Source organism: Schistocerca americana, chromosome 5 (genome assembly GCF_021461395.2).
Source record: "Schistocerca americana isolate TAMUIC-IGC-003095 chromosome 5, iqSchAmer2.1, whole genome shotgun sequence".
Lineage (NCBI taxonomy): Eukaryota > Metazoa > Arthropoda > Insecta > Orthoptera > Acrididae > Schistocerca > Schistocerca americana.
Genome location: NC_060123.1, coordinates 680713179 through 680732692, shown reverse-complemented (window position 1 = coordinate 680732692; position 19514 = coordinate 680713179). Strand labels below are relative to the sequence as shown.

At 40.3% G+C, this 19514-nt stretch overlaps 1 protein-coding gene across 1 annotated transcript in view; it reads right to left on the bottom strand.

Annotated features, from left to right (window-relative positions):
• The window catches only part of LOC124615965 (coiled-coil domain-containing protein 112-like), a 165464-nt gene extending 153394 nt beyond the window's left edge, over positions 1-12070 (bottom strand). Inside the window, exon 1 of the mRNA XM_047144165.1 lies at positions 12014-12070. The gene's annotated coding sequence lies outside the window, so the exon portion shown is untranslated. The remainder of the gene's footprint in view (positions 1-12013) is intronic.
• Between the last annotated feature and the right edge of the window lie 7444 nt (positions 12071-19514).

The following is a 19514-nucleotide window of genomic DNA, read 5'->3' as shown; positions in this document are numbered from 1 at the left end:
TATAGGGATAATTGGCTGGTCATACAGTATACAGATTAAGCTTCTATGATAGTCTTCTCTTTTGTTGATGTATACCCTGACTCATTTGACACCATGAATGAATTAATGTGTGAATGAAACGAGGTCAAACATTCTTTTTGGAGAAAACATGTAAAAATAGACTTAGCAGGGGCAAAAGGGAACTAAAAATAAAATGACTGCATTTTCTCACACAATGGTGTAACTGTACACAAACCCAACTGTGCTATTTCAGTTTAGAACTTCTACATCATGGACTAATAAGAAATTACAGATTTAGTTTATGAGAACTAATTGAAGAATGTGGAAGTGTTCCAGTTAAATTTAGCGTCAAATTCAGAAACCTAGAAAATGAATGTCGTCACTGACAAACAACAAGGGGCATTTATTTAACAAATGTATTTGTGCAAATAGCAAAAAATAATATAAGTAGAAAGGAAACAAAAGAAAAGAAAATGTCAAGTGATAGACTGAGGCAATGGCATTAGTAAACAACACAATTATGCACTAGTAAGACTAATGATAACATTATCATTGTTGAGATTCAAGTCCCAACAGACAGCAGCATAAAACACAATGGTATAAGCAGAATAAAACCAGAAAACTGACACAACCTCCATGGGAGTGTTAAAAATGAAACATCCATTGGCTCCAACAATTTACAACCATACTCTCCACTTCAATATAACCTAGACCTCAGACTATGCTACTGATCAGTTTGTCAACGTAATGTATTTATTTATTTATTTTTTTTTTTAAAGAAATGTATTTCTTTGGTGATGCAAACTTTGGCATCACTAGCCAAAGCAGAATGATAGTATTGTTGCTTCTGTACAGTTACCATCTCCACTAGAACTATATAGGAGTGGTAAACAATTACAACAGAAGAACTAAATGATATATTGTAAACAAGACAATGTACCATTTAACTCTTTTTTAGTATTTGTTTACTGCACCTGTATAGTGCAGTATCATGAGAAACATCTGCAACTGAAACATACAAATAAAAGCAATGAAGGCACCGTCTATACAAAATATGATTTCAAGTTTCATGGAATATAATGACAGATTGTGGTTTTCATTAGACCTGAGGCAGCTAATACAGAGAAGGCTAGAGTTCATAAAAAATTACAAACCGTGTTGAATTAAATAAAAACTTTTCTGAAATGTCTTCAAGGGAAACACAGAACATGCAACGAAGATAATAGAAAAAAACTGAGTTGGACACAGAAGAATATTCCATAATAGTCGTCGGCTCATTCAATGATGTAGGAAACATAAAAAGTGTAAACAACTTGGCAACTATACTACTGGACATTAAAATTGCTACACCAAGAAGAAATGCAGACGATAAACGGGTATTCATTGGACAAATATATTTACTAGAAGTGACATGTGATTACATTTTCATGCAATTTGGGTGCATAGATCCTGAGAAATCAGTATCCAGAACAACCAACTCTGGCCATAATAATGGCCTTGATATGCCTGGGCATTTAGTCAAACAGAGCTTGGATGGCGTGTACAGGTATAGCTGCCCATGCAGCTTCAACATGATACCACAGTTCATCAAGAGCAGTGACTGGCGTATTGTGATGAGCCAGTTGCTCGGCCACCACTGACCAGACGTTTTCAGTTGGTGAGAGATCTGGAGAATGTGCTGGCCAGGGCAGCAGACGAACATTTTCTGTATCCAGAAAGGCCCGTACAGAACCTGCAACATGCGGTCATGCATTATCCTGCAGAAACGTAGGGTTTCGCAGGGATCAAATGAAGGGTAGAGCCACGTGTCGTAACACATCTGAAATGTAATGTCCACTGTTCAAAGTGCCGTCAATGCGAACAAGAGGTGACCGAGACATGTAACCAGTGGCACCCCATACAATCGCGCCGTGTGATACGCCAGTATGGCGATTATGAATACACGCGTCCAATGTGCGTTCACCGCGATGTCGCCAAACATGAATGCGACCAAAATTATGCTGTAAACAGAGCCTGGATTCATCCGAAAAAATGATGTTTTGCCATTCGTACACCCAGGTTCGTCGTTAGTACACCATCGCAGGCGCTCCTGTCTGTGATGCAGCGTCAAGGGTAACCACAGCCATGGTCTCCGAGCTGATAGACCATGCTGCTGCAAACATCGTCGAACTGTTCGTGCAGATGGTTGTTGTCTTGCAAACGACCCCATCTATTGACCCAGGGATCAAGACGTGGCTGCACAATCCGTTACAGCAATGCGGATAAGATGCCTGTCATCTCGATTGCTAGTGATACGAGGCCGTTGGGATCCAGCACAGCATTCCGTATTACCCTCCTGAACCCACCGATTCCATATTCTGCTAACAGTCATTGGACCTCGACCAACGCGAGCAGCAATGTCGCTATAAGATAAACCGTAATCGCGATAGGCTACAATCCGACCTTTATCAAAGTCGAAAACGTGATGGTACACATTTATCCTCCTTACACGAGGCATCACAACAACGTTTCACAGAGGCAACGCCGGTCAACTATTGTTTGTGTATGAGAAATTGGTTGGAAACTTTCCTCATGTCAGCACGTTGTAGGTGTCGCCACCAGCGCCAACCTTGTGTGAATGCTCTGAAAACCTAATCATTTGAATATCACAGCATCTTCTTCCTGTCGGTTAAATTTCGCGCCTGTAGCACGTCATCTTCGTGGTGTAGCAATTTTAATGGCCAGTAGTGTATAACATCGTATCAGTGGCAGCTTTCTCATACGGGTCAAGCCATAGATTAGTCTGTCACCATAACCAGGTTGTTTTGCTTTCACATTCAATGGCTTCACCAACTCACCTTCCAACCTAACCTAGACCTCATGCTAAGCTACATATAACTCTGTCATCACAACAAGGTTTTTTTTCTTTCACATATGTTGGCTTTGTGAACTCTACAAACTGTAAAAATACAAACCAAACGGTCACATTACTGGTCAAAGCTGTTGACTAATATCAAATATATATCTTGCCCCACCGAAAATAATGATCACAAATTCCCACTCTGTCTGAGAACACAGATTTTGAGAAAGTTCTTGATTCAGTTTCAACAATACCTGCACTGACAGCCTTCAATAAACAATACTGTGATTCAACATACATTAGTATGTTGAACAATATGTATGTCAATAGAACAGCTTCCATTAGACTTTATCAGGACATTGATCATTTAAGAATGAAAACAAGTATCTTAAACAAGGAAATCCCGTACTACCAAAATTCTAGTAGTCCTAGAGGAAGTTTCCTAGGCCTTAAACTGGGAAAATAAATGACTACATGTCAATGGCACAAATCTGGAACACCTATATTCTACAGATGATATTACACTTTTGCATCTATGTCCATACTTCTCAAGTAGAGGAGGCATACTTTGGTACTAGTGTCATTTCCTCCTATCTTGTTTCATGACAAAAAATAAAATACCTACAGCCGTCCTTATGATTTTATTTTATTTTGTCGCTACCATTTTTGACGCTTCATTGCGTCACCTTCAGGCTGTTTTGATGTGGTACAGATTGATATGATCCCTATGCATAACCAAGTTTCACCCACAACTGAGCCTCTGGGCTAATTCCATTCCATATCCCTACAAATTGTTACAAATGGCTTCAATGGCTCTGAGCACTATGGGACTCAACTTCTGAGGTTATCAGTCCCCTAGAACTTAGAACTACTTAAACCTAACTAACCTAAGGACATCACACACATCCATGCCCGAGGCAGGATTCGAACCTAGTGGTCGCGTGATTCCAGACTGTAGTGCCTAGAACCGCTCGGCCACTCCGGCCGGCACAAATTGTTACACCCAGGTATTGGTAAGAATTGGTTGATCCCAACTGTGACTCACTGATATTATACAAATGAACGATTTTCACTGATATTATATTTTGAGAAGAGCACAATATTGGATTTCTGAGCATTTAATGCAAGTTGACAATCTTTGCACCACTTTGAAAGCTTATCAAAATCTTACTGAATATTTATGCCACCTCTTTCAGACACAACTTTAGTATAGATAAGTGCGTCATCTGCGAAAAGTCTGAGTTTACTATTAATATTGCCCACAAGATCATTAATACGCAACACGAACAGCATGGATCCCAACACACTTCACGGGGGCTCACTCGAAGTTACTTCTACATCAGATGATGACTGTCCATCCAAGATAACGTGCTGCGTCCTCCCTAACAAAAAGTCTTCAATTCAGTAACAAATTTCACCTGATGATGCCCCATATGATCGAACTTTTGACAATAAGCATAGATGTGGTATTGAGTCAAATGCTTTTAAGAAATCGAAAAATACTGCATCAATATAACTGCTTTGATATAAAGCTTTCAGTACATTGTGAGAAAAGTGCGAGTTGGGTTTCACATGATCGATGTATCCAGAATCCATGATGATTGCCATGGAGGAGGTCATTCTGTTCTAGACACAGCAGTATGTTTGAGATCAGTAGTTTTGTGGATCACTTCTACTATCCTTCTTGCAGAGGAGTGTGACCTGTGCTTTCTTCCAACTACTAGGCACAATTTTTTGTTTGAGGGATATGATACATTATTGTTAGAAGAGGGGTAATCTTAGCAGCAAATTCAGTATAGAAACTGACAGGATCCTTTCAGGTCCTGGAGCTACTACAGATTTTACTCACCATTTCAGTGGTATGCGGATTAAATTGGTGCAATTGAGCTTTGTTTTCCTTCGCAATAGAACATTTGAAAACAGGGTTAAACATTTCAGCTTTTGCTTTGCTAATCTCAATTTCAATTCCTGCCTGATTATTAGGGCAAGACACTAACTTTGGTGCCACTAACTGCCCTTATATACGACCAGAATTTCTTTGGGTTTTGTGAAAGATTGTTTGACAATATTCTGCTAGGGTAGTCGATGAGGGCTTCATGCATGGCTCTCTTGACAGTCAAACGTATTTCATTTAGCGTCTCTCAATCTATATTCCTGTGCTTTGTTTTAGCAATATTATGCAGTAGTACGTTTCTTTAGAATTTCTTCACAGTGAGAATATACCATGGAGGGTCTCTCCCATTATGAACTGTTCTACTAACTTCATATTTATCCAGTGCATGGTCAACTAGATACTTTTAAAGCTGAACCACAGTTCCTCTACATGCTCTTGCCCTGTGCTGAATGACGTGACACTATCCATTTCTTAGCTGGTTTATTGAACATATATATCTTTCTGTTTGTTTTAGTCAACCTCTGTACTTTGGTAATCATTACTGCCACAACCGCATCATGGTCACTGATACCAGTTTCAATGTGGGCATCCCCAAAGAGGTCAGGTCCGTTTGTTGCCATTAGATCCAATATGTTTCCATCATGAGTGGGATTCTGAACTATCTGTTCTACGTAGTTTTCAGAGAAGGCATTTAGTAATGCTTCACAGGATGTCTTATCACACCCACCACGAGCAAAACTGTAATTTTCTCAACTGATCTTTGGATGATTAAATTCTCCAAGGATGATTACAGTATGACTGGGTAACTTATGTACAAGCAAACTGAGGTTTTATCTAAAGTTTTTGGTCATACCAGGAGATATGGTGGGTGATAGAAGGGTCCAGTTACCACATTATGCCCTGCCCCAATACCGAGCCCTGCCCAAACAGTCTCACATGGAGCTTCTATTTCCATCTCGGTGGATTTGAGTTTCTTGTCTACCGTGACAAATAAACCACCTGCATTTCCCATTAATTTTTCCCCACAAATCTCAGTGTTATCAATTTCAGGTTTCAGCCAGAAGGAAAAACTTTTTCAGTTTCTTTTCAAATTTTACTTGCTGTTTGTCAGACACTTTATATCACTGGGCAAGTCTAAAATTTTGTCTGCAGTGTTGTGAACCCCTTTTTGTGCTAAACACAACCTTAATGTGGAGTAATATACTGTATCATTTTTTGTTCTGGTATTGTAATTATGTACGTCACTGTTCCTTTTGAACTGTAGTGGATTATTTACACCAAACTTCATAAGGTTGTGAAGCAGTAGTCAAAATGACCAACTTCTGAAGTATACGTCTACAACATGATATTCAGAGTACACCACATACCCTGTATTATTCTTACAGCATGTTTTTGAGTAATGAAGACTTTCTTTCTTAAAGATGAGTTACCCCAGAAAGTTATTCCCTATGACAAAATTGAATGAAAATAAGCAAAATATGCCAGTGTCCTACTTTGTTTTTCCTCAAGATTTGCAATGATTAGTGTGAATGTGCCTGAACTACATCTAAAAATTTTTGAACTTTTCACCCTATTTCTTATTTCCTCATAATGTGATACACTTGTGTGACCTTACCCCCAGTATGATACAACGGAACAATGAGATATTGTCAATACACAAGATTGAGGACACCAGAACACAGACTGGCAAAGTGTGCAATAATTTTCATATTTAATCAGTCTGGTTTTGTATGCCTTTGCGAGCATACACTCTCACACTGGTTTGATTTAAGAGCAATAAAAACAGTTTTCATAGTTTATATCAGTTAGTGCTTCATTCTACACAAGTCCTGCAATAGATTGCCTACACACTTATCACTGGTGTAATACCTATAGATGTGCAGAACTGAATTTATTGTGTGTATTTAAAACAGAGAGGGAGAAAATTTGCAGAAGACAAGTCAATGACAATCCTAGAAATTACAAAATTAACGATGAAGGAAACATTCAACATATGATGATGCCCAGTGAGCAATATTGATATATGTGTTTTGAGAATTGCTAGGACAGACTGGGTAATGAACAAGTTTATCAGGGGCAAAAATGAGTGAAAAACATAAACCCGAGTGTAACAAAATTGAAATGTTGCTGGGTGGAACATTGATGGTACATGATATACCAAAATAATGGAAACTCTGGGCTGGAATAACAATGTGGAAATGATACACTGCTACTCATAGATGTGTTGAGTTGTAGACAGGTACAATGAAAATAATACCACAAATATATAAGCTTTTGGACAAATTCCTTCCTCGCACTCTCATACAACAACTCGGCAGATATACGGATGTACGTTGCTGAACACTGTAATGCACCACAGAGACTGCCACATGGCCAATGATAATGACAGAGGGGATAACGGAAGGGTCCGATTCCAACCCTGTGCTTCGACCAATGACATCACCAATATGGTGGAAACGACCATTCACAGCAACTCCCATACCACTCCTATGATATCATCACTTAAACATGACAACAAACACGAAAATAGATCTAAAAACCACAAAACAGATATTTCTTCAAAAATACAATGAAACTAATGCAATACGCATGGGAAATTGGGGGTTTTTGGGTGGGGGAAAAACTAAATACAAACACACGCCACTACATCAAACGAAAAAAAAAAATAAAAAAATAAAAATAGCAAGACCCCACAACCTTCCCAAATTCCACTACACACAAAATCCACTGGAATCGATGACTTCCCTTGATCTATATAGGTCAACAGAAACAACCGATACCACTTAAATCTCAAAAATTTCACCACCAGCACAGTTAATCCTAACAAAAAAACCACCCACAGAAAATCAAAATTGAAATTGAACACTTCCCTTGACCTATATAGGTCAACAGAAACTAACAATACCAAACCAGCCATAGCCACAACCACGCCTTGCAATCAAACACTTCCCTAAAGTCATGTAAGTCAACAGCAAAGCAAAATACCAAATCACCAACACAAACAACCAAACAACTCACAAACACCCCACCAATCATTTAACAAAAAACATCAACTCACCACTAAAAAGCTCCGGCGCAGCCATCTAAGTCAGACACCACAATTTCTCTCTGACTCTCTCCCTCTCCCTCTCTCTCACTCACACTCTCACACACACACACACACACACACACACACAAAACCAAACAAAAACATACAAACCAACAAAAACAAAAAAACACAACCAAATAAAACTCCCACCCCACCCACAACCCAACCCCCCCAAAAAATAAAAGACCCATAAACCAAGAAAAACAAAAAAAATCGCACTCTACAACTGTAACAAAAAAATCCTCTACACAAAATAAAAAAAAACCACCCTCCCCACATCTCTGTACAAACTTCACCAACAACTAAACACTACCCCTCCCCCCACCCCAAGCCACCATCCCCCCACCCAACACCTAACTAACCCACAACCTTCAGCCTATACATCCTACTAACTGCCCTTAAAAAAACCTTAAAAATACAATAGCCCTCAGGGACGCTCTTCTGCCAACAGTACTTATCTAGATGAGACTGAAGGTTAGAAGAGTGCCTCTTCCCCTCCCTATCACTGCCTTAACTGCCTCCCAAAACCCCTCTATAGTATTCATACAGGCCCCCGTCTCATAATTTCATAATTCTGAAACTCAACACTGTGGTTCACTACTAAATGATTGTACCCCTGCTGACCCAACCGCCTATAAGAAGAAAACGTGTCTGAAACTATAGTGGTACCCTCTACAATAAAATCCTCAATCAATCCCACTAATTCCCTTGTTGTCCGGACCTCCAAAACCTAAATATCCATTCTGAAAACCCACCCCCCATACCACAGCCACCCACACCCATAAACCAACCGAAGACTTACCCCCTCGCATACTTTCTCTTCCCAAACTCCGACTCATCAATCTCCACAACAACACCAGGCCCACCCAACCTACCCCCGTACTTAATATATTCAGAACACATCTCACGACAATAAGAATACCACTCAAGCACCGTTCTCACACTCACACCCACCTCATGCGCACAGAAACTGTGAGAGGCTTTATGACAAAAATGATACGTCACTAACACAATTTCTCGCATGCCCATCCAAGACCCTCGAACAAGGAACCTCGCCTAATGGAGCGCCATAAGTTATCCTTACGACATCTCCACATATAGCCATCCCTGGTCCAAGATGCAAGAACTTTAGTAAGTCTTATTACTTCACGACACACTGAACACTTCACAATACCTGAAGAAATTTTATTAGAGAGAACGCACCGTACCCCATCATCGCTGACAACCGAAAACTGTTGACCTTGTCAGTCATATCCATACCTACCACAGGCATAAACAAAGTAATTTACCAAAATTCACACACGACGAACGGAAAAAAACTACAATAACATCAACATAACAAAACCAAAATTGTTAACTAACTGACAAATATTCTGCTGAAAGCACAGTCACCGCCAAAACCACACACGTGCAATGCTATCACGCAAATGAACCCCATACGCCACATAACACACTACCCATAAACACACTACCAGAGAGAACCACAGACTGCAACAATATGGCACCTATAAACACGCCATACACACAAACAAAACCACAAACATCACATAATGCACAACACACCACCAGTGAGCACCAATGATCACATCAAAATGACACCTACAAACACGCCACTCTTGCAAACTAAACTCTGCGCCGTCATGACATCACACACCACAAGAGCCTTACATCACGGGTCAAAGCCGATGGGTGGAATCGGACACTTCCATTGACCCGAATTGATTACTCCTGTTTTTGATAAATATAGCTTGAGACTGATGATTATTGATCTAGCTACCATGGATTAGGCCTATAAAACTGGTTCCTGTTTTTTGTATTTCTTGCATTGTGTTTCTTGGAATATGCCAGAATTTCTTGGGATATCGTTTCATACTCCAATGTTATAGTTTGGTGTGAGATGGTGACGGCAACTAATGTGACTGGGGGAAAACTGGGTGTTGTAACAGACTGATCTGTAACATAACCTGAGTCTAGCTTATTTGAAATGTTGGCCTGATTATGAGTTGGCAAAGCCAACGAATGTGAGTGTAAGAAAACTGATTGTGGTGATGGACTGATATGTAGCATAACAAAAGTCACAGGTTAGGATGAAATGTTACAGTTTAGTTGTGAAATGGCTTGTGATGAGAAGAACTGGCTATGGTGATGGACTGATCTGTAACATAGCCCATGATCTTTTTGAAAACTTTATCAGGTATTTTCAATAATTCTAAGGTTGTGGTTATGCAGTATAATAACAGTACAGTTTAAAGTTTGTGGAACATTGTTTTATGTGTCAACATTCTGCACAATATAGTGTGTTATGCTCTCACATAATTTTATACACTCAACATCATGACAATGTTTATGGAACACTATTTTCTCATTGGTTGTGTCTTCTTGTCCAATCACCTGACTCATCACTCATTATTTTCACTTCCCATCATTCACTGTGCAGTTACCAACAGCATTATGTAACACAAAAGTGCCAAAACCAACACAGTATGTGCATTTTTACCATTATTATTATATTTATCACACTGTTGAATACCAAAGAGTCTCTCAGTTTTTTTTAGATAACTCATTGGGTCCATAACGTTGTGCTACAGGTGAAAATAATCTACATCTATGATATTTATTCTGGTCAGCATATTCTCCAGTCCTCCTCCTTTTCACTTCCTGTCTTCACAATTACAATGACATCCAATAAAATGTAAATGAATAGCCACACATAAAATAGTACTTCTGATAGTCATCAAGTATGGTACTATCCTGTCTCCAGTCAGTACTAAACGAGCTTCTCATTCAGGTCGTCAAGGCCCAATGGATGTCTACTGGCTGCTGTGTCATTCTAAGCCTTCAAGTGTTATGCGGATGTGGTATGGAGAAGACTGTAAGCAGCACACCACTCTCCTAGCTGTTTTGCAGACTTTACTGACTGTCATGTAACTCCTCAGTTGGCATCACGAGGCTGCGTGCACCCTATACCAGTCCTCCAACCAGGGACAAGTCCTTGGCAGTACCCAGGTACTCTGCATAGCAGTCAGCTACACTCACCACTCAGCTACAGAGGCATATCTCCACTCAGTACTAAGTGTCAAACATTTAATCTAAAACAACAACATTTTCAGAAAACTGCATAAAATCGTCTGCAATGTTGTTATTGAATTGGATTTTCTTATTAATTCTATTTTATGCTGAACAGTCTCCTCACATATCTGACTGTGTGTATTTTAATCTCTTACCAATATTTCCATTTCTTCTGTAAATTGACAAGTGGCAAATGGACACTTTTGAACTAGTTAACATGCCCTCACAGTGTGCTTTACTGAGTGAATCAATTTTTATGAGGAAGAGCATTCATGCATCAGTACTATGATACATGTATTTACAGTATCTTATTTTTTAACTCAACTAAAATGTAGCTGGTTGTTTCTATATAGCTAAAAATAATTATTGGGACAAGATGTCCTGAAATATTTTGGGGAGAAAGTCTTGTCCATGACAGTAGGAGTATAGTTCACAAAGATTCATCGAAATGGGAGGGGAGGGGGCGGGGGGACAATGTCTAAATCCATTCTGTTAATGACAGAAAGGTCCAATCCAACGTCTTGACACCGGTATTCACGTGAAGCAGCTGCTTGTACCCACAAAGTAGTAGCTCTACATCTTTGTGGCTGTGCTGCTCACCAACTCACATTAAAGAAAATGTGGTGAGCCAAAATCTCCAAGATGCAGGCCTACATATCGTTGTTTTAAGCTGTGAATATGTATTGCTCTCATGGTGCGACACAATCATTACACTCATATGGGCAACGGGTAATATTTAAATGGCACGTTCGACAGATTTAGTATGTTACTAGCGACATCAGAGTACGCATTGGCTACAAACGTGGAGCGGAAGTCGTACTGTTACTCGTGTAACACAACTCGTACTACGCAATGAAACTGTTACTGCAAACGTGTCTGTCGTTGTAGTTTGATGGCTGTATGACTTGTAATTGGGATACTAATGTTCTAAGCTTCAAATGAACCGCTAAAATCTATATATACAGCGTCAGCAATTGATTGATGTGTACTCCACAGTGCAGATTTTTCATTCCCCAAAACTGTTTCACTGATGAGAGTGCAATATGTAATCGTTTACATCATTTGGGCTTAACAGTGGATTTATGTTAGCAGTCACACATTACATTCAACAAAATAAAATTACCGGCATTTTTCAAAGCACAGCAAAACAAGACACAGTAAACATTACAAAGAGTATAAGATATGAAGATATACGGGAAGATATATGCTGCTAACCTCTTTGAGATGCATTCGATTATGTAGAAAATGACTGTCAATTTTAATTGCAGCCGTTGATGCATTGATTTTGAGGAACACTCTGTCAATACATACAGTTTACATAAGTAATTTATCCAAATATGAATACAGACAAAGGATTTAACTTAGTAGCATCTTGCAGCTCATTTAGTTACAAAAGTTGCCGTTGATAAGGGTGATACAACGGAGAGAAGATACAAAGCGCAGCATTTGTTACAATATGACTGTGTATTGGTAATTCCAAGCAAATATTGGCACCTATAAGTCAGTCGATTTACCCCGTCAACTTTGCTGCTCAGTTGTACTGTTTTCTTTGAGAGATTTCATTGTGCAGTTTTTAAGGTACTGGAAACTTTACTAGCTGAAGTCATATCCTGCATTTGAATAAAGATGAATTTCTTGTAAAAGGTAAGGAATGTATCTGTGATCAATAACTTGTTATTGTTGTTTCAAATTTCAAAAAAAGCTTTTTTAAGATATAAAAATTTAAAAAAATGTTTCTGCTTGTGGTGAAGTGATGCATATTCATTCACCCCATTCAACCTAAGTTCTACTGAATTTAATTTTTTTTTTCAGTTACAGCAGGATTTACAAGAGGGCCCCTTGTGTCAAAACCTTTGAATCAGCACAATGCTATAGATTTAGATAAAGCTATGACTGAAGCAGAAAGAGGAAAATTAATTCTGCATGCCGTTTAAGAAAAGTAACACGCTGACAAGATGAAGATAAACCAAAAGACTCATGGAGGGCAGACAAGTTTGAGTGCCAGAGAAAAGTCTGTTTTGAATGGTAGGCTTATTAATTTTCCCACTAAAGTTAGTACGTTATCAGTACCTAGCCCATCCCAGTACCTGAATAAGCATTTTCATTCTAAGCTGTTAAACAGTTACTGCAGGTAATTACCATACTGGCACCAGTATTAATAGAGCAACTACCATATGTAGGCAGAATCGATTCAGGCCTACTGTATCATACTATAATCAAATTATTTAATAATTGCAGATGAAATCATCCTTCTTGGAGAATGAAGTTTCTGTTAAAAAACATGGATTTGCATGTTGCTGTTAAAGGATATTTGGGCAAGCAGGGGATGACCATAAAGAAGCTCAAAAATAATCTATCATGAGAGGATTGGATCTTTTCTTTCTCATGAGACACAAAGAAAAGCTTCACTCAAGAATGAACCAAAATATCAAAAGGGCCTGAGTGGACATTTCTGCACAAACAATAATGATAGTGACATAAAATAAAAGGTCAAATGGCAGAAATACTGTTCAAGATGGAAATACCATTCAAGCATTATTATATGACTGTTGTTCAAAAATATGAAAAGAATATCAGTAAATTATTATTTTGCTAATCTTGAAGGAACTCATGTAGAACCTTGCAACATTATAAGTCATAGTGAAACAAATTTGAGCGATGATACTGAAAGCAAAAAATTATTTGTATGAGCATCAAAGCACTGTGAAAAGGTAAACGATATTACAAATCAGCAACAAGCTTGATGTTTGCTTGCAGTGGTGATAATAAGCTGTTACCACTTATACTGTGTACAGAGCCGAAAATCTATATGACTCGTGACATTTTGTAGGACCCAAGGGCACATGCTATGGGTGCTGGTTTGACCAAAAATATTTTGAGGACTGATGTTTTAAAATAGCTTTGCCTTACCTTCAGTAAGAGCTGCAATTAAGATATCTCATTGGTTACAAACACTCAAGCCATTTTTTGAAGCTGTTTTGACATCTTATGCAGGTAACAGATCCACATTTACAATGCTTTCAAAACACTCAACTCATCTAGCCCAGCCTCTGGATGCGGCCTTTCTACCCTCTGAAAAGTAAGCGGATGTTACTCCTTCAAAAGTGGTTAAATCAGGGTAATCGAGGCTCTCTGACTAAGATCCATTTTCCACAAATGAAAAAAAGTCATTGAAGAGCTGAGTGAAAGTTCTGGAGACAACATTGTCAGTGGTTTCAGAAAAATGGGTATTGTTCTGTTGGTCCACCAAAAAATCTTGAATCTGCTTCCCAACAAAGGAGTCCATGCAAATCGAGTTGGAACAGAAGAAAATATAGATGAATCTGTAAAAGGTCCGCTTTAGGAGCTCCGCTATGGGAAAGAAAGCCAAGACCAAGAGCTAGCTGGAAGAAGTGCCAAGAATGTTTGAGAGAACGAACTAGAAGTAGAAGAAGACTTGAAAATGCTGTATGATAGCAATAAAGAAGATAAGGAATGCTATGTGAACACCTCTGAAAAAAAGCAGGAAAGAAACTGAAATACTTGATCAGTAGAACGAAAAACCAGTCCAAGTTGCTAATTTTTACTTTTTATTCATTCAGTGACTACATTTAGGCCAGGACCCATTTTCAAATCACCCTGGAGGGCAGAAAACCATACTTACTCTAATGTACACTCCTGGAAATTGAAATAAGAACACCGTGAATTCATTGTCCCAGGAAGGGGAAACTTTATTGACACATTCCTGGGGCCAGATACATCACATGATCACACTGACAGAACCACAGGCACATAGACACAGGCAACAGAGCATGCACAATGTCGGCACTAGTACAGTGTATATCCACCTTTCGCACCAATGCAGGCTGCTATTCTCCCATGGAGACGATCGTAGAGATGCTGGATGTAGTCCTGTGGAACGGCTTGCCATGCCATTTCCACCTGGCGCCTCAGTTGGACCAGCGTTCGTGCTGGACGTGCAGACCGCGTGAGACGACGTTTCATCCTGTCCCGAACACTGCTCAATGGGGGACAGATCCGGAGATCTTGCTGGCCAGGGTAGTTGACTTACACCTTCTAGAGCACGTTGGGTGGCACGGGATACATGCGGACGTGCATTGTCCTGTTGGAACAGCAAGTTCCCTTGCCGGTCTAGGAATGGTAGAACGATGGGTTCGATGACGGTTTGGATGTACCGTGCACTATTCAGTGTCCCCTCGACGATCACCAGTGGTGTACGGCCAGTGTAGGAGATCGCTCCCCACACCATGATGCCGGGTGTTGGACCTGTGTGCCTCGGTCGTATGCAGTCCTGATTGTGGCGCTCACCTGCACGGCGCCAAACACGCATACGACCATCATTGGCACCAAGGCAGAAGCGACTCTCATCGCTGAAGACGACACGTCTCCATTCGTCCCTCCATTCACGCCTGTCGCGACACCACTGGAGGCGGGCTGCACGATGTTGGGGCGTGAGCGGAAGACGGCCTAACGGTGTGCGGGACCGTAGCCCAGCTTCATGGAGACGGTTGCGAATGGTCCTCGCCGATACCCCAGGAGCAACAGTGTCCCTAATTTGCTGGGAAGTGGCGGTGCGGTCCCCTACGGCACTGCGTAGGATCCTACGGTCTTGGCGTGCATCCGTGCGTCGGTGCAGTCCGGTCCCAGGTCGACGGGCACGTGCACCTTCCGCCGACCACTGGCGATAACATCGATGTACTGTGGAGACCTCACGCCCCACGTGTTGAGCAATTCGGCGGTACGTCCACCCGGCCTCCCGCATGCCCACTATACGCCCTCGCTCAAAGTCCGTCAACTGCACATACGGTTCACGTCCACGCTGTCGCGGCATGCTACCAGTGTTAAAGACTGCGATGGAGCTCCGTAGGCCACGGCAAACTGGCTGACACTGACGGCGGCGGTGCACAAATGCTGCGCAGCTAGCGCCATTCGACGGCCAACACCGCGGTTCCTGGTGTGTCCGCTGTGCCGTGCGTGTGATCATTGCTTGTACAGCCCTCTCGCAGTGTCCGAAGCAAGTATGGTGGGTCTGACACACCGGTGTCAATGTGTTCTTTTTTCCATTTCCAGGAGTGTATAATACAGTTGTTACCAAATTTTTAAGCATATGCCAAAGACACAGAAAATATTGTTTCTAAACATACATAACATAGTCGAAAATGGCAATTCCAAAGCAGTCAAAATTATGTAGTGAGCATTTACAATGCATACAGATAACTGGCAGTTTACTCCTTCCACTGTTGTAAGGAAACCCCAGGAAGGGGCACCCTATCAGGAAACCATTTTTAGTTATTAAAATGATCCCCAATCATCAAGAATACAACAATTGTTACAATAACCATACAAGTTAACAATGAAATGAATACTTTTTTAAATATTTACCAAAAAAAACATTCAAATACTTAAAATCACTGACCAGTAATACACAGCAGCACCACATACGACGTGTATTACTAAGTTGTTTTCCATGTAGGCATGTAAAAAATCACTAAATGTGGAACTGTACATGTCAACAATAAAATTATTACTTTTTAAATTCTTTACCAAAAACCATCAACTGTTTAAAACCACTTAACAGTAAAAGCTAGCAGCACCACCTACAGTGAGTATACAAAGTTGTACACCATGCTGGTACATAAAAATCATTAAATGTGAACAGCAACATTAGAATTAAAAGAAACAAAAGAAATAGATTAAAAATCTTCATCATTTCCGACCATTTATAGGCATAAAACCTTTAACACAACAAACTTCACAAATTATGTGAAGATAAAACAACTTTTTTCTTCGTATGTTTCACGTAAAAACGGTCATTAAACCACAAAGTTATCCTTTTTACAAAGTACCAAAAATTTACTTGCCATCCAGAGGAAGACATAACATAACCATAGCCATGTGCTTGTATGGTGATAGTGTGGTTGTAGTACAGGTGGAAGGGGTGAGAGGGATGAGGGGGGTGGATCAGGGTTGGGAAATGCCGAGGGAGGAGCAGCCAAAAAAGGGGAAGGTCAAGTGGACAACATGGAAAAAATGTAAATACATTGTCAATAGTACTAAAAGAAAATTACTGAAAATTGGAGCAATTCGCCATTTCTTTGCAATCAAATAAATAAGAAATACCCTGTTCTACAGGGAAACCATATGTTACTCAGGAGTAATTGTACAGGTAATAAATGCTAACAAAAAGAAACCCAAACATTTTTTTAAAAAATAATTTAATGGTGAAGACCACATAATCAACCAGTAAACTGAGCTTCATAATTTGCTATATGTATCATACCATATCAGCAGCATAAAGACACAACCATCACAAGAACGTTATTATCTAACCAGCTGTGCTCTATTGACACCATAGATAGTAATGCATACTTAAGAGTTGCACTCCTCAGCGTATCAGCCCAGGAACATAATAATGGTGTAAAAACCAAACCAAATACCGTAAAATATGCAATGTATTTTTATGAAATGAGAAAGGGTGGTGGAAGGGGGAACGTGGCAGGAGGAAGCACGAGTTGCAGGCAGTAGCCTTTAGTAAACAACATGCGACATTGATGTTGTGCATATGATATGTCTGATCAGTCCTTTGGTGCTTGTCAGTAACAGGTCATTTATATAATATACACATAGGTTTACTTATGAACATTTTTATGCCTATTCTTTAGGTGTCACTTTTTCGAAAATTTCTTTATTATAACACATTTATCGGTTTTCGAAACGTTTGTAAACGACCAACCAGAAATATTTATTTGAAATTCTTTTGTTTTCATGATAATGTTGGCCTTGTCACTACTAAAATCAAAGAACTACTTTTTATAGACACCGCAAGTATGGAATTATCAGTGTGAAAAATATAAATTGCAACTGAAATATGTTAACTTTATTTCGAAATACATACACTGCTGGAAAAATAAATTAGTACATCCTTTCAGAGGTTTCCAGTTCACTCAAGATTTATTGCTGCAACACTAGATATGAACTACATGAAAGGATTACATTTATCGATCAATAGCACAAGAGGTTCTGAGGTACCAGGTATTGACATGTACTGCTATACCCATATTAGTACGTGGTGTACCCTCCATGGGCGGCAATGCACGTGATGACTCTGGCATGCAGTCGATCTTTTAGTTGGCGAATACTGTCTTAGGGTATGGTACGTCAATCCTGCTCAACGTCTTCATGTAGTACTGTAAGAGTTGATGATTGATTAGCCGCACAAGTCACTTCTTGTCCTATCGTATCCCACACATATTCGATAGGAGACATGTTGCCGGCCGAAGTGGCCGTGCGGTTAAAGGCGCTGCAGTCTGGAACCGCAAGACCGCTACGGTCGCAGGTTCGAATCCTGCCTCGGGCATGGATATTTGTGATGTCCTTAGGTTAGTTAGGTTTAACTAGTTCTAAGTTCTAGGGGACTAATGACCTCAGCAGTTGAGTCCCATAGTGCTCAGAGCCATTTGAACCAAGCCATAGGAGACATGTCCGATCGTGCTGGCTAGGGAAGTTTCTGTACATCTTGCAGAACACACTGAGTTTCACAGGCAGTGTGTGCGCGAGTTTATCCTGTTGGAACAACATATCACCTTCTTGTTGCAAGAACGGCAAAGGAACTGGTTTGACAACCTTTTATAAGTACCGAGCACTGGTTGGTGTATTCTTCAAAAGCACCAGACCATGAGGCTTGGTGTGGGTGCTGTGTGTATTGGACAAATGTGCTCTACGAGACAGCGCTCACCAAGTCTACATCATACGCACAAATGAATACCACTGGCATGCAGACAGAATCTGCTTTCATCACTGGTATGCCATTCACCTTCGAAGTGATCCTCTGACGGTACATGTCGAACTGTGAACGTCGATGCTGTGGCGTGAGTGGAAGATAGGCTAGAGGTGTGTGTGCCCATAGTCCCGCTGCTAATAACCAGTTCGCAGTAGTTCATGTTGACACATTTGGGTTCAGAAGCTCTCTTGGTAGCTGTACGATCTGCCAGTGCTGCCCTTACAGTACGATGGTCCTGGCGAGATCCGGTGCTGCGCGAACATCCAGATCCTTGTCTACATGTATGAGAATATTCATGTGACCACTGACGCCATAATCATTGCACAACTGAAGCAGCACGTCCAACTTGTGCAACAGTTTTGTGAAAGGACCATCCCACCACCCGGAAGGCCACAATCTGAGCCCTTACAAATTCGCTCGGTTGACTGTGTAGGAAGCACGAGTGCATCTCCGTGGCATGGTTGCCTGCTTGCTTCCCACAGACCGTCTGACTGTGAGCACTCCCTATTAAAGGGTAGACACAAATTTCGCTCAGGTAGCTATGCCGCTGTCATAGCTGTTGGCGGGTGACATCATCTGCTGTCCCCTAGGTGGTGGGTCATAATCAGATCACAATGAATGTTGTCCTCATAGTTGTACTAATTTTTTTCTGGCAGTGTATAAAGATATTATTGTTTGGAAAAAACATCATCAGCCTATGAATGTCATCACTGAGTACTCTTTTTGTGTAAATCCTTTTGGCAGTTGATTTTTTGGTGGATTTCAGGCTGTTTGGAAGGTTTGCGAAAGTACTATGTGTTCACTGTATTGGGATGATGTTAAAAACATAAAAATGAATAAAACA